The 16,869-nt window shown below is 44.8% G+C and overlaps 1 pseudogene; it reads left to right on the forward strand.

Annotated features, from left to right (window-relative positions):
• Positions 1–590: 590 nt before the first annotated feature.
• On the forward strand, positions 591–12,048 carry LOC129654156 (pregnancy-associated glycoprotein 1-like; annotated as a pseudogene).
• Positions 12,049–16,869: the final 4,821 nt, after the last annotated feature.

Consider the following 16,869-nt stretch of genomic DNA (forward strand, 5'->3'; position numbering starts at 1 on the left):
GGGAAGTTGTGAGCAATCATGTGAGTTAGTTGCAAGAGTATGGATAAACCTGCCAAGCAAGCTAAAATGCCAACAGAGGGGTTTGAATTAAAATATTCCTTTCATGCCCAAGAGACTTATTAACTAGAGCCCTAAGTTGATTTTCTTCAGAGAAAGGTGGTCAGGGATAGCCCCCTGTTAATGTCAGAAGAGTTGGTGAAAGGCATAATATAGTAAACAGTAGACAGACAGACTTTGGTTTCAGGGTAGATGCTCGAGCAGGTCGAGGGAGTCCCTCAAGTCCTGATCTGCCTTGCCTGTCAGGTCTCCTCCATATGACCTTGTCATGGGTGGGATCTCCTGGGCTGGCTCCCGGCAATGCATATCTCATGAAGTGGCTAGGAAGATGACATGAAACCACGAATGTCAAGCATGGTCCTTAGTATCCATTTTCATGATGTTCTTAGCAGTTTTTTTCTCCAAGTAGGCAAGGTTCTCCATCTTAGATGTCCATACAGATCAGTTTGATTTTCCAACCAAGCTTCAGGGAAGAGATTACAGTTGAATTCTCTGTATTCTGAGAAGCTTCAAGGTCCACTCAACAAGGACATTAATGAAGGAGAGATTTTGTCGAGACCTTTGTGTTTTTTTCAGACCTATTTTTGGCCTAAAGGCCTAAACTTCGGCATGTCAGAGCATATATAATTAGGGACTCCGGGTCACCACTACATGCTAATAAGCTGAAGTTTCCTGAGTACTTGGAGCCAGGAGAGAAGCATGAAGTGGCTTGCGCCCCTCAACCTGGTGGCCTTCTCAGATTGCAGAGTCATGTAAGTATGGAGACTGTAAGCCACATCATATTCATTTCTACAATTTTTCTTTTCATCTGATTATTATATTCATCCATTTTAGAAGGGTATGGAATATTCCCTTGACAATCTTAAAGTTCAACCCTTACTTATTGATAAGTACGTTGCTATAGGGACTGTGGGTCCCAAGGGTCTTGGTGTAGATTTGCATAGCTGCACAACTCTTCAGGTCCAGTCATGTCATGACCTATTGAAATTGGAACTCCTTGCAATTGTTCAGTGCACAGTCAATGCAGATGTAGGTGTGGTCCTGTGGAATAGCACTTTTCTACATTTTATTTAGCATGTTCTCTTTGTTCCCTCTCTACTTCAGTGTGTATATGTCTATGTCTGCATCTCTGTATCACTGTCATTTATCTCTCCATCTCTTTGGAAGGCTCTGAGTGTATTTCTCTCTGTGTTGTTTTCTTTTAATTTTTCATTTGACTCATCTTTCCTTCTCAAGCCTCTACACTTCCCTAACTTATTCCCTATCTCCTGGATTCTTTTTTCAACCATCTCTTCTCTTTCAACGTGGAGAAACATTGGGAGAGCTACTTATACACTGTTTTACATCTGACAAGCAGTGTGACCACAGCCAATTCACAAGCCTCTTGCATTTCAAATTCTTCCCTTGTAAAAGAGGACAAGAATCCCCCTTCTACATCCTTCCCTGAGCTTCTATGAGAAGGATACAGTGGAATGGCAACAGCAATGCTAGTGGCTGTCATTGTTGAGACTTCCTATTTATCAGGCACCTTATATCCATCACTTCACTATCCCCAAGATATCCTATTTGGAGGGTTTGAATCATTACATTCCACTATTTTACCAAAGGGGAGGCTGAGAACTCACATGGTCATAAGGCTTACCCAGCATTACAGAACAGAATCTTTATTCAAACCTACATCTTTGGGTCCAGCAATACGTGAACCATGAACTTTCAGATGTTCAAGCTGGTTTTAGAAAAGGCAGAGGAATCAGAGATCAAATTGCCAACATCTGCTGGATTATGGAAAAAGCAAGAGAGTTCCAGAAAAACATCTATTTCTCATTTATTGACTCTGCCAAATCTTTTGACTGTGTGGATCACAATAAACTGGAAAATTCTGAAAGAGATGGGAATACAAGACCACCTGAACTGCCTCTTGAGAAAAACCTATATGCAGGTCAGGAAGCAACAGTTAGAGCTGGACAGGGAACAACAGACTGGTTCCAAATAGGAAAAGGAGTACGTCAAGGCTGTATATTGTCACCCTGCTTATTTAACTTCTATGCAGAGTACATCATGAGAAACCCTGGGCTGGAAGAAGCACAAGCTGGAATCAAGATTGCCAGGAGAAATATCAATAACCTCAGATATGCAGATGACACCACCCTTATGGCAGAAAGTGAAGAGGAACTAAAAAGCCTCTTGATGAAGGTGAAAGTGGAGAGTGAAAAAGTTGGCTTAAAGCTCAACATTCAGAAAATGAATATCATGGCATCTGGTCCTATCACTTCTTGGGAAATAGATGGGGAAACAGTGTCAGACTTTATTTTTTGGGGCTCCAAAATCACTGCAGATGGTGACTGCAGCCTTGAAATTAAAAAACACTTACTCCTTGGAAGAAAAGTTATGAACAACCTAGATAGTATATTGAAAAGCAGAGACATTACTTTGCCAACAAAGGTCTGTCTAGTCAAGGCTATGGTTTTTCCAGTGGTCATGTATGGATGTGAGAGTTGGACTGTGAAGAAAGCTGAGTGCTGAAGAATTGATGCTTTTGAACTGTGGTGTTGGAGAAGACTCTTGAGAGTCCCTTGGACTGCAAGGAGATCCAACCAGTCCATTCTGAAGGAGATCCACCATGTGATATCTTTGGAGGGAATTATGCTGAAGCTGAAACTCCAGTACTTTGGGCACCTGATGCGAAGAGTTGACTCACTGGAAAAGACTCTGATGCTGGGAGGGATTGGGGGCAGGAGGAGAAGGGGACAACAGAGGATGAGATGGCTGGATGACATCACTGACTCGATGGATGTGAGTCTGAGTGAACTCTGGGAGTTTGTGATGGACAGGGAGGCCTGGCATGCTGCAATTCATGGGGTCGCAAATAGTCAGACATGACTGAGCAACTGAACTGAAGTGATGCATAAAATTCTGATAATAAGGTGACTCATAAAAATGATTAGAAAATACACAGTGCCATTGCAATGACAGTTATACCTTGACACTGACACCTAATTGTAGCATCTTCTTTGTTTTCTTTGTCAAATGCTCAGTGAAAAAATACCTCTAAGGAAAGTGAAGACCATGATAAATACCTTCAGTGAAAAAAACATGCTGAACAATTTCCTCAAGGAACATACAGACTGTCTCAGATTTCTTCTTGTGGCTCAAATATAATTATTCACCCCCTGAGGAACATCATGGATGTGAGTGTTTTGGGAGGATGGTGCTGCAAAGCACCCCCTGGTGCTCTAGCCTACCACTGGGGCTCAACTGAAGATGCTAGGTGGGAGGCTGTCGCTGGGGCTCCTGCAGGAGCCGAAGCACTGGGCCAAAGAGGCCCCACGCAGAGGAGAAGACACTATCATCCTCAACTCTTGTCTTGGTGACTGGGCTCAGAAATTACCAGGTGGCAGGTAAACATCCATTTCTGTGTCAAAGATGTGTCATTAGTTTAAGGGAGATTGTTTCTTCTGAGCAGAAGGCAATACGACCCACTACAGTTCTCTTGCCTGGAAAAACCCAAGAACAGAGAGGCCTGGTAGGCTGCAGTCCATGGAGTCGCTAAGAGTCGGACATGACTGAATGACTTCACTTTCAATTTTCACTTTCCTGAATTGGAGAAGGGAATTTCAACCCACTCCAGTGTTCTTGCCTGGAGAATCTCAGGGATGGTGGAGCCTGGTGGGCCTCTGTCTATGGGGTTGCACAGAATCAGAAACGACTGAAGCGACTCAGCAAAGCAGCAGCAGCAGTTCCTTCTGAACTAAGGGAGTGAACTAGTTACAGATGAAGAGTGAACCATCACTGATCAGAAGGTAGAACCAACTGCAAAGCAATTGTGAATAACCAGGCAGAGGAATTCAGTTTCCACAGATGCAAGAACCACAGCAGTAAAGTTACTGAACCCGTATTCCATGTAAGGCCATCAGAATCTAACACAGTAGTTACGGTTTTTTGATTAGAAAAAGGGCTTATTTTGTCTTCAAGAATGCCCAAGGCAGCCTGAGAGATAGGCAAAGAGTAAATACATGTCAAATGAAAGGGTCATTTGTGTGGTGTTGATTGGACGTGATCTGAGTTTAGAGGGAGTGGCTGGGGTTGATCAAGAAGGACCTCCTGGATAAGGGGGTGCAAAGGCTGGGTTTGAAGAGACTACAGAGTTTCTCAAATGAAGGCACCAGGACTTCCCTGGGTGTCCAATGGTCCTGGATGCCAAGTGGTTATGCCTCTGAGCTTCCAATGTAGGAGGTACCACTTCAATGCCTGGTCATAGAATCAATATCCTGCATACAATGTAGCATAGGAAAAAAAAAAAATCAAATGCAAGCACCTCTGTGATCAAAGGCTGTGAGCTTCACAGTGGTTGGAAAGTGATCTCAAGAGATATATAGCACCCAGAGGGAGACATCAGTGTGGGAATAGAGGGTAGCCAGTTCTTCACTAATCCACTCCCTCCTTCTATCTGTAGATGCTCTACATGGGTAACATCACAATTGGAACACCCCCTCAGGAATTCCAGGTTATCTTTGACACAGGTTCATCTAACTTGTGGGTGCCCTCCCTCTTTTGCCCCAGTCCAGCCTGTTGTGAGTACAGACACCCCATACTCGGACCATCCTTCACTTGCCCTGCCGCCCTGTTTCCACCCTTGGCACCTGATGACACTCATCTCTTGTGTCTGCAGCTACGCAAGTTAGGTTCAGACATTACAAGTCTTCCACCTTCCGGCCTACCCAAAACACCTTCTCGATCGCCTATGGATCTGGGATCATGAAGGGATTTATTACTTATAACACTGTTCGGGTAACATGTAAAGAGAAGCTGAGTCAGTACTGGCTATGGAGTGACCCCTGCTTGCAAAACAGATGCAGGACCATCTGTCAGGACCCTTCCTAGCCTAACTCCCATAGGTATTGACCATCTTATCCATAGGATCCTGTCCCTGGGGAGGTAGTGCCCATGGTGACACACAAGCAAACGGAATAGCTAACCCAGGGAGTGGGTTGAGGTGTGGACTTGCAGCTCCTCTGCCCATGAGCAGTTCAAGACTCATTTTGCTGGGAGCAAGAAAAGGGGAAAAAAATAAATCACCTACTTTTATATTCACAGACTGTTCCAGGAGGTTTCAGGTAATACTTGGTTTAATCCTGCAACAACCCCACATAGCAGGTGGTCTGATTAGCTCATGAGACATATGAGGAAACTGAGGTGCAGACAGCAAGGGCCTTGCTGAAGTCACACATGTGGTAAATGGTGGAGTTGGGTTGGCTTTTCAGGACTGAAATTGCTGTAGGGTGTTTAGGGACAGGATAAAAATGATCTGGGGATCCTTGGGGGCAGTCAAGGGCTTCAGGTATCCATAGTGGAAACTGGAGGCCAGAGATGTCAAGGGGCCTGATAAATGAATTCTCACTCTAGGGTGCCTTTGAGAGTCTCATAAAACGTATTGCCTGCCTCCCCGAAGTACTTGAGTAGTTCCCCTCTCCCTCTTTGTCTCTCATACACACTCACACAAATACACACATATCCCCAAAAGTGAATTTCCCAGGCAGCAGTTTCACTGATACCTGCAAAAAAGACTATGTTTTTGGCTTCTGTCTTCCTGGACAGATGCAGAATTCACAGTACCTTACAGAGAATTCACTCCATTCCTGTCATTAGGTCATAGTGTTGACAGAAAAGGCTACCTTGCTCTCGACTCATTTTGTCCACAAGGGGGCACTAATGGGTCCTGGCCTGACTCTTGGTTACCCCACCTGTATGGAAGCCACAAGGCCAATTTGACTCACTCAGGTGGTGTTTTTCAGAGGGGCAGATGTTTTAAAATTCACAACCTCTCACAAATGAAACACAAATTTTCCTCCCAGCATTGTCTAACCATTTGAGGTCCACCAAAAACACAGCCCAGCCTCAATTCTTCTCTGAGGATTTAATGGCAATGCACCCCGGCCCAGTCCTAGCCCCAGTTCTTGTATCTGTAAGTGGGAACACTCTTCTTTCACACATATAAGGGACCTTGTAAGTACTGACTAGCTGTTCGGTCTAAGCGTTGTGGAATACGGGTGTGAGGGTGTACCTTTTGATGGCATCTTGGGCATACCAGACCACCTGACCTGCCTCCTGAGAAACCTGTATGCAGGTCAGGAAGCAACAGTTAGAGCTGGACAGGGAAGAACAGACTGGTTCCAAATAGGAAAAGGAGTATGTCAAGGCTGTATATTGTCACCCTGCTTATTTAACTTCTATGCAGAGTACATCATGAGAAACCCTGGGCTGGAAGAAGCACAAGCTGGAATCAAGATTGCCGGGAGAAATACCAACAACCTCAGATATGCAGATGACACCACCCTTATGGCAGAAAGTGAAGAGGAACAAAAGAGCCTCTTGATGAAGGTGAAAGTGGAGAGTGAAAAAGTTGGCTTAAAGCCCAGCATTCAGAAAACGAAGATCATTGCATCTGGTCCTATCACTTCATGGGAAATAGATGGGGAAACAGTAGAAACAGTATCAGACTTTATTTTTTGGACTCCAAAATCACTGCAGCCATGAAATTAAAAGATGCTTACTCTTTGGAAGAAAAGTTATGACCAAACTAGATAGCATGTTGAAAAGCAGAGACATTACTTTGCCAACAAAGGTCCGTCTAGTCAAGGCTATGGTTTTTCCAGTGGTCATGTACGGATGTGAGAGTTGGACTGTGAAGAAAGCTGAGTGCTGAAGAATTGATGCTTTTGAACAGTGGTGTTGGAGAAGACTCTTGAGAATCCCTTGGACTGCAAGGAGATCCAACCAGTCCATTCTGAAGGAGATCAGCCCTGGGTTATCTTTGGAGGGAATAATGCTGAAGCTGAAATTCCAGCATTTTGGCCACCTCATGCAAAGAGTTGACTCATTGGAAAAGACTCTGATGCTGGGAGGGATTGGGGGCAGGAGGAGAAGGGGACGACAGAGGATGAGATGGCTGGATGGCATCACTGACTCGATGGATGTGAGTCTGAGTGAACTCCGGGAGTTGGTGATGGACAGGGAGGCCTGGTGTGCTGCGATTCATGGGGTCTCAAAGAGTCGGACACGACTGAGTGACTGAACTGAACTGGGCTTGAACTACCCCAACATATACATCTTTGGAGCTATCCCCACCTTTGACAACCTGAAGAATCAAGGTGCCATTTCTGAGCCTGTTTTTGCCTTCTACTTGAGCAAGTAAGTCTGAGATGGGCACTCCCCTTCTCCAAATTAGCTATAAGATGCTTTCAGTTGCAGGAAAATTATTGAACACTTGATAAAGAAGAATCCTGAGAGATAATCTAACCCAAGATAAATATAGCCCCAGGGCTGTACCTGGCTTCACCAATGGCCTTTATAAATAACGTTTTATTGGAACACAACCCTGCTCCTGGGCTCAAGACCGGTAACTTGGTCTAGGGGGTTGAGCGAGGAGGAAGACTAATGGAAGGCCACTGGAAACAATTTGGAGGAAAAAGCAATATGATTTGCTTATGAGTTTGATCAGGAAGGAAGGAGAAGGATGGTGGATATCTTTCCTTCCTCATTAGCATTCCACTGGGAGCCCTGGCCAGCAACCCAATTTGCAGGAGCCAGTGAAAAATGAAAGTGTGGGACACAAAACAAACATGTGGGACCTCTTGTTCAAGAAATACGAGGCATTTCAAGACAGGGAGAGCAGAGGTGGGGTCCCTTCTGAGTGTGGCGCCCTTTGAACAGTAGAGGTCATAGGCCAGCAGAGCGAAATCTGGGTGTCCTGAACCCACACCCTTACAACTCCCAGGCTTTGATTTTCCTGAAAAAATGACAAGCTGGACAAGGAGAAAGCCAATATGCTTCAGCACCGTGTCCTCTGAGTGTATCTGAGCACTCAGGTCGCAGGAGGTAGGACATCTTCAGAAGATAGAGTGGGTGGAGACCAGCCAAGTGACTCAGGTTCTAACCTCCTCTGTGCCACTCATTAGCCAGTAACTGACCTTGGTCTAGATCTCAATAGCTCCTAGCCTCGATTTCTGCATCTGTACATGGGGACCTTATTAGGGCCTTGATAAGTGGACCATCACAGCTCTCAGACAGTGCTGTTGTTACTGTCCTCCAAGGATCTCCCCTCTTTTCTCTCTACACATGCAGGCAGAAGGCAGTGAGGTGATGTTTGGTGGGGTGGATAAATCTTACTACCAGGGAGTGCTCAACTGGGCACCATTGATCCAAACGGGTGGCTGGAGTGTACACATGGACCAGTAAGCCTCTCTCTCTGAGTGTCAGCTCAAGTGATGCTCCCGCTACTGTACATGGACACAGGCAGACACACACAAATACATTCTCAGACACACAGTCACACAGACATATACACCACCCACAACGACACTGACACACAGACACATTGAAGCACACAAGCAGACACATATAAACATACACAGAGACACATAAAAACATGCATAGCTAGTCAGAGACACAAAAACACTCACAGAGACACATACAAACACACATACAAACACAAATACAAACAAACACTCAAGCAAACACAAATACAAACACATACAAACAAATACAAACAAACACACAAGCAGATAGATATGCAAACAACCCATGAGTTCATAATCCCCAGGCCTTCTGATTAGGGCTCTACTAGGTTTCTAAAAGGGTCTGGAGAGGTCTGTGAAGCTGGGAGAGGATTGCACCCACTGCCCTGTGAGGCATGGAGCATGGCTAGAGGACTCTACAGTGTGATGAACAGAGGATCAGGGAGAATTTCTCCAGCCTGAAGAGAGGTATAAGATAAGCAACTGTCCAGAGCTATCTTCAACCAAGAAAGTTCTCAGTACAGACAAATGTCAGTTAAAAAAGAGGGAAAGTCCTGAGCAAATCACGAGAACTGGTCTCCTAAGGGAGCAACTACTAAGAAGTGTAGAGAGATTTGCTGGAGTCTTAAGATGTGAAAGCAATGAATAAAAAAGACACCCCAAGTTCATGGGCACAGAGTGGGGCAGGGGCTATAACAGAATCAGGAAGGTGGAATCCAGGAGTGACCTGAGAACAAGAGGCATAATTGATCGGATTCTGTATGATACCCTCAGACAAAAGCTGACCCGTCCTTTGCAGTTTCTGTGGGCTAGTCATGTATTTCCTGGCCAGGGTCTCAGCGTCTGAGCTGGTTGTAGGAGCAGTGCTGGCAGACACCCTCTCCCAGAGGAGCCCCTCTCTCCCACCACAATGAGAATCAGCTGCCCTCGTGAACCTCCATCTTCACTCTGTGATTGACCCGTTATTTGTTCCCAATCAGATACAGCTCTATGGATGTTTCTCATTCATTATTCTCACAGTCTTCATTCACTCACTAAAAAGACAAGCCTTGGGCATCCACTGTGTGCCAGGCACTTTAAGGAGGCAATGAGGTAAAACTTGCCCTCACATCTAAGAAGGCAGATGCACAGGAAACGAGACACACACATAGTGAATTGTGACTTTGGTACATGCTAGACATGAGGAAGTGTCTACAGAGACTCAGGAAAGCAGACTGATAATCAGCGGGGGAAAGACTTCCCTGAAACCATGACAATTAAGCTGGAATCTGGGAGATGAGAAGAAATTTGCTAATCAAAGGGGAGGGGGCTCCTCTAGGAAGGAAGACCAGCTTGTGTCAAGGGGCAAAAGAGCCTGGTGTATTCAAGTACTGCATTCAAGAATGTCAAGGAAGGTGCTATGTCGGGAGCAAAGGAAATGAGAGCAAGAGACAAAGGGCTGTTTAGAAGACAGTCAGGAAGGGGGCATCTCTGGGGAAACTCAGAGTGACCTTGATGCCTGTTTAGTCACACTGTGTCTCAGCATCTCCATGAAAAGAAAGGTTATTGCTTGTTCTGGCCGCTGTGAGCCCTTTGTGGATACTGGGATATCACTGATCCTTGGCCCAAGAAGACTGGTCAATAACATCCAGAAACTCATCAGCGCCATGCCAAGGGGTTCCGAGGTGAAGGGTCATGCCCCAGGGTCACTCCCAATCTTCACACACAAGAAGGATATCCAGGGCCAACCTCTCTCCCTCTCTCTAACAGCACTACGTTTCATGTTTTGTGATCAGTACCCTGCCCTCTATTATCTTCACCATCAATGGCATCAACTACCCAGTCCCAGCTTAAGCCTACATCCCCAAGGTGAGGAGAGGACCCTGAGGGGTGGTTCTCAAATAGGAACTTGCAGGAACCCTTGGGCTGCTGCGTGGAAGAGGGTGCCCTCTGCAGGCCATCTCACACTATTGCAGATGCTGCTGAGCCCTGGGGCTGGCCAGAGACTCCCACAACATGAACCACATGAGAGTAAATGGCCATCTGGGACACTGATCATCTTGAAATAAATGTGGAGACACCACGCCATGCTGGCATGGTGGGAGTCACAAGGAGATGGGATCTCTCACTTCCTCAGTATTCAAAGAGCTTCAGTTCAATCTGAACCCTCAGATGGATGAACACAGAAGGTCAGCTCTAGCAGTCCTTGAAATAAGTCATGTGACAAGGAGAATGGCTGGGGACACTCCCAGTGTGCTGTCCCACCATAGGGATTAACAGTCTCCCTTCCCTTCTCGCAGTTTTCCTGGTTTGGATGATAAATTGCATGGTCACCCTAGTTCTTGGATGCATCTTCCCCTTACTCTGGCTGGGTGCCCCCTTTGTGAATTTGGATACCCGACACCTCTGTGGCGAGGCTGGATGTTAATGTGAATAAAGGGTGCAAGGTGACTGCTCAGCCCAGGCACAGAGTGGAGGCTTCATGTCAGCTACCTAGGGGAGTTCAGAGCTGGCTGATGGGCTCAAAGAAGACTTTGAGGAAGGGAGGGAATTTCAGGAATTCTAAAACTGTAAACTCATGGAGCCATATGAAGGGTCGCTTGGTTCTGGGCAAAACTGCACTGGGTTTCATGCAAATGGCATCCCAAGGTGCTCCGCATTGGGGCACTGGGTACTTAATCTGGGTGATGAGGGCTATGGACTGACCTGTGGGGTTGGAAAACCAGAGTACGTTACCCAACCAAGCCTGGAGTGGCCAAAGAGGGTGAGTGTGGGCCAAAGGAGGCTTCCCAGAGTTTCTAAGTTAAATCTTCAATAACATGTTGTGGGCACTGTTCTATTTAAGATGGATAACCAACAAAGGGTTACTGTGTAGAACGGGGAACTCTGGTTAATTATATGACAACCTGGATGGGAGGGGTATTTTTGCGACCAGGATACATGGATGTATATGGTTGAGTCCATTTACTGTCCCCCTGAAACTCAGAATATTGTTAATCAGCTACACTCCAATACAAAAAATAGATTTTTAATAAAGTACAGATTGTGGGGATGCAGGAAGAGAACCAGCATTCTCTGTAGAGAAAACAAGGAGCAGGGGTCAGAAGGAAATAAACAGGGAGAGAGGACAACTATGGACACTTTTTCTTTTCTAAAAATTTTATTGAAGTGTGGCTAATCTTCAGTGTTGTGTTAAGATCTGCTGCACAGCAATGTGACTCAGTTATGCACATACAGAAATATATAATATTTTTCTTATTCTTTTTCATGTGGTTTATCACTGGATATTTAATATATTTCCTTATGCTCTACAGTAGGACTTTGTGGTTTATCATTCCTCTGTATCCTCAACTCCCAGTCCTCCCCTCCCCCACACCCTCCCTCATGACAACCTCATGTCAGGCCTTATTTGGTTGTGGATGAACTCTCATATCCCCTGCTAATGAGAAAATCCCTTGATACTTACTAAAAGAGGGAAATAAAACCAGGAATTGTGCTGGGTCTGGATATTTGTGTGAGTCGCAGGTAAGGGCTCAGGCTGACTGATGTGTGTCTCTGACTCTCCCAGGATTCTAGAGGCCACTGCTATACAATCTTTAAAGGGAACACAGTGAGGACATCTAGAGAGAACTGGATGCTGAGTGACGTCTTCCAGAGGCTGTATTTCTCAGTCTTTGATCGAGGAAATGACAGGATTGGCCTGGCACAGGCACTATAAATGCTTGGAGTGGTTCAGGAATCAGTACGGCTGCTCTGAGCAAACACTAAATCACACTTAGGGTACTCCTGCCCAGGACGCTGGTGAACTGTATTTGGTGGTCTGCACACCCTATTCTCAATAAAGAATAAAGTGTTTTACTCGTAATGGTGCTGAAACAAATGGGTGCCTCTGTTAGTGTCTGGGAGGTGTACAATGTTCGGGAAGGATCTAGAACCAAGTCTGAATCACAGTTGAGAGGAGCCCACTTCCGGCTGGCTTCCAGGAAATGGGAGACTCATTGAAATGATTCTGGGAATCCAGGACACAAGACTCAGAAGCACACATGATTGTCAATTTCCTCCAGAACTACATGACTGAAGCTGGGGAGAGGCAGCCCCAAAGAAAGCAACTGGGAGATAGTCTAGGCCATGGAGTGGTTTGTGATGACCCACCAACTGCACCACCTCTTCAATCAGAGGAATTATGAGGAGAAATGAAATAGACTCTCTTCATTCCATCTCAAGTGATCTTATCACTGGGCTTCTCCTCCAGGGGAATTTGGGTGAGGTACTTCATGCAGAGCTGGTTCCTTCTTGTTCCCACACCCCAGTCACCTGGTCTCTGCCACATATGCCTGCTCTGTCCTTTCCAGTCCTACTTGGTAAGTGGTGGCCCCAGTGGATCCCTGAGCCACCCTCCTCCTCCAGGGCCCAGAATGCCCCTTGCTTGGCCTCCAATGCGGCTGGGGAGAATGCAACGCCTGTATCGAGAGACCCAGGGTACTCAGAGCCTTCAACCTTTCTGAGTTTCTCCATGGGTGGGGATACAAACAGTTTGCTTGGAGCTGCCATGGTCAGGTACTTTTGCAGTGGAACCATCCATTCTTTCCCCCTGGAGGCCCTCAGTAGATGCCTCAGCTGAGCCAGCAGGGGTCACAGGTTGACTTTCTTTCAGATTGACTGGTTTGATCTCCTTGTTGTATAAGGGACTCTCAAGAATCTTCTCAAGCACCACAGTTCAAAAGCTCAATTCTTTGGCATTCACCATTTCATATGGTCCTGATCTCACATCTGTTCATGATTATTGGAAAAATGATAGCTTTGACACTACAGACATCTGTAGCAAAGTGAGTCTCTGCTTTTTAATACATGGTGCAGGTTTTTCATAGCCTTTCTTCCTTCCAAGGAGCAAGTGTCTTTTAATTTTGTGGCTGCAGTCAAGGTCCATAGTGATTTTGGAGCCCAGGAAAATAAAATCTGCCACTGTTTCCACTTCTAATTTTTCTATATGCTATGAAGTGGTGGGACTGGATGCCATGAATGTTGAGTATCTTTTTGTGAATTGTTTTTTGAATGTTGAGTTTAAGCTAGTTTTTTTTTTTTTTTTTTTTTTTTATCTCCTCTCCTCATCGAGAGGTTCTTTAGCTCTTTTTTACTTTCTGCTATTATGGTAGTGTTATCTTCATATCTGTGGATGTTGATACTTCTGCCAGGAATCTTGATTCCAGCTTGGGATTTATCCAGACCAGCATATTGAAAGATGTATCCTACATATAAGTTAAATAACCAGAGTGACAATGTATACCTTGTCATGCTCCTTTCCCAATTTTAAATCTTTCAGTTGTTCTGTGTCTGATTCTAACTGCTTCTTTTTGACCTACATACAGACTTGTTAGGAGAAAGATAAGTTGATCTGGTACTCCCATTTCTTTAATAATTTTCCACAGTTTTTTGTGGTCCACACAGTGAAAGGCTTTAGCCTTTCACCTTCACAGTGAAGCAGATGGAAATGTTTTTCTGAGATTCTCTTGCTTTCTCTATGATCCAATGGATGCTGGCAATTTGATCTCTGCTTCCTCAAACCAATTTGTATATCTGGAAATTCTCAGTTCATGAACTGTTGGAACTTAGCTTGAAGGATTTTGAGCATTACCTTGGTAGCAAGTGAGATGAGCACAATGGCATGATAGGTTGAACATTCTTTGGAATTGCCTTTTGTTTGGATTGGAATTAAAATTGACCTTTACCAGCACTGTGGCCACTGCAGAGCTTTCCAAATTGCTGACATATTGAATGCAGCACTTTTACAGCCTCATTCTTTAGGATTTTTAAACAGCTCAGCTGGAATTCCATCACCTTCCATTTCTTTTCTTGTAGTGATGCTTCCTAAAGCCCACTTGATTTCATACTCCTGCATATCCGGCTTTATGTGAGTGACCCCAACATCATCCCTATCCTGGTCATTATGACCATTTTTGTATAGTTCTTCCGTGCATTCTTGTCACCTCTTCTTCATCTCATCTGCTTCTGTTAGGTCCTTGACTTTTCTCTCCTTTACTGTGCCCATATTTGCATGAAGTGTTCCTCTGGTATCTCCACTTTTCTTGAAGAGATCTATACTCTTTACAATTCTGTTCTTTTTCTCTAATTCTTGCACTATTCACTTATGAAGACTTTCTTATCTCTCCTTACTATTCTCTGGAAGTCTGCATTCCATTGGGTATATCTTTTCCTTTCTGCTTTGCCTTTCACTTCTCTTATTTTCTCAGCTGTTTTAAGCCCTCCTCAGGCAACCACTTTGCCTTGTAACATTTGTTTTTCTTGAGGATGGTTTTGATGACCACCTCTCGTACAATGTTACAAACCTCCATCCATAGTTATTCAGGCTGACAGACCTAATCCCTTGAATCTACTTTTCATCTCCACTATATAATCATAAGGGATTTGATTTAGGTCATAGCTGAATGTTCTATTGCTTTTCTTTACTTTCTTCAATTTAAACATGAATATTGTTTTCTTCTGCCTAAGCATTGCTTCCAGATCACCTGGAAGTGATCCACTCCCAATGGGTGTGGAGCAAAACCCCACAATTTGAGGACTGTTACCCTGGGTTTGTGCTTGGCTTTTCACATGCTTAGCTGTCTGAGCTTGATCAAGTCTCTTAACCTCAGTTTCCTCATCTGGAAAATGGGCACCATGATGATAATTCCACCTTCTAGATTGCATGTGTGCCTGCAAAGAGCAAGTGGCCCTGAGGGGGCTTTCTGAGTTCCTGCTGCTGCTGTAGCTGCAAAGTCACTTCAGTTGTGTCCGACTCTGTGCGACCCCATAGACGGCAGCCCACCAGGCTCCGCCATCCCTGGGATTATCCAGGCAAGAATACTGGAGTGGGTTGCCATTTCCTTCTCCTGAGTCTGGAACAAATATGAATTATTCTGCCACCTGGGGAGAAGGAAATCTGTTTAGAGGTTATGGCTGCCATTCCCAAGGCTAAATATTGATTCAAGGCAAATGACATCTATTTTTGAACACCGACCCAGATCTCTGAGCCGGTGCTTCTGTTTTCTGGGCTCCCACAAGCGCTAATGATTACTGGCTCATATTACTCCCTTCCTCAGCCTTACCAGCCAGCCTTTCCTTGTCAACCACTTCTCCCCTGAAATCACACTGCAAAGAAAGTCATACAGGCTCTTGGCCTCTTGTCAGTTTCCCACATCTCCAGCATAGCAACAAGTAGCTGTTATGGGTACTTGTCAGAGCAACAACTATGGCAACCTGTACAGTTCAATCTCAGCCTGTTAAATGAATCTTTCTCCATTTGGCCCCTCATGTTTAAATTACCTATAGTTGCCTTAGTAACCTTCCTATGCTTGCTGTTTAATGTGGAAATATGTCTGGATCTCATCTAGTTTTCTTTCCCAAGCATAATTCCAACCATGCAATTAAGTAACCAAATATTTACTCATCAAAATACCCACAAGAATTGACAAAAGCCAACCACCCATCATGCATTTCTTGCTTGCCCCAAAACACCATTGAAATGATGTGCTGAAACAATGTGATACAATGGCATATATACTGCAGAAGGGACACTTTTTCATGGATTTGTTTTTCACCTAGTGCAGAATGTCTACCATAAGCCTAGCCCTCCAGTAGCTGGTCACCTAGTTTCTTCAGACTCAGCCCGCTCCAGATCTCTTCCACATCCCTCAGTAAAATCTAGAGAACAGACTCAGTCAAAGTTCTCACTCCTGCAGAAAACAGTTTTTTTGTGTTTTTTTTAGAAAACAATATTTGGTAATACATTGAAAATCTTGTGCTCCTTGCCTTGGATTCAAGGACCTGCACCAGAGGATGGGAAGCCTCCCCTTCCACCAAAATCTTTCACCACTCCCACCAGGGCCACAGGCTTGACTGGACCCTAAAGACTTCTGCCTGCTCGCTGATGTCCTCTGTACATCAGTTCTGTTCAGTCTCTCAGTCATGTCCAACTCTTTGCTATATCATGGGGTGCAGCTTGCCAGGTTTCCCTGTCCATCACCAACTCCTGGAACTTGCTCAAACTCATGTTCATCAGGTCAGTGATGCCACCCAACAATTTCATCTTCAGTCTTCCCCTTTGCATTCTGCCTTTAATCTTTCCCTGCATAAAGGTCTTTTTTAATGAGTCAGTTCTTCCTATAAATTGGCCAAAATATTAGAGGTTCAGCTTCAGCATCAGTCCTTCCAATGAATATTCAGGGCTTATTACCTTTAGGGTGGACTGGCTGGATCTCTTTGCAGTCCAAGGGACTCTCAAAAGTCTTGTCCAATACCACAGTTTAAAAGCATCAATTCTTTGGTATTCAGCTTTCTTTATGGTACAACTCTCACATCCATCACACCTTGGCAAAACCATAGCTTTAACTATACAGACCTTTTCTGTAAAGTAATGTCTCTTTAGCTTCTTAGTATGCTGTCTAGGTTTTTCATAGCTTTATCTTCCAAGGATCAGCATCTCTTTTTTTCACAGCTGCAGTCACTATCTCTAGTGATTTTGGAGCCCAGGATAATAAACCTG

The sequence above is a fragment of the Bubalus kerabau genome, chromosome 5, assembly GCF_029407905.1.
Source record: "Bubalus kerabau isolate K-KA32 ecotype Philippines breed swamp buffalo chromosome 5, PCC_UOA_SB_1v2, whole genome shotgun sequence".
Classification (NCBI taxonomy): domain Eukaryota; kingdom Metazoa; phylum Chordata; class Mammalia; order Artiodactyla; family Bovidae; genus Bubalus; species Bubalus kerabau.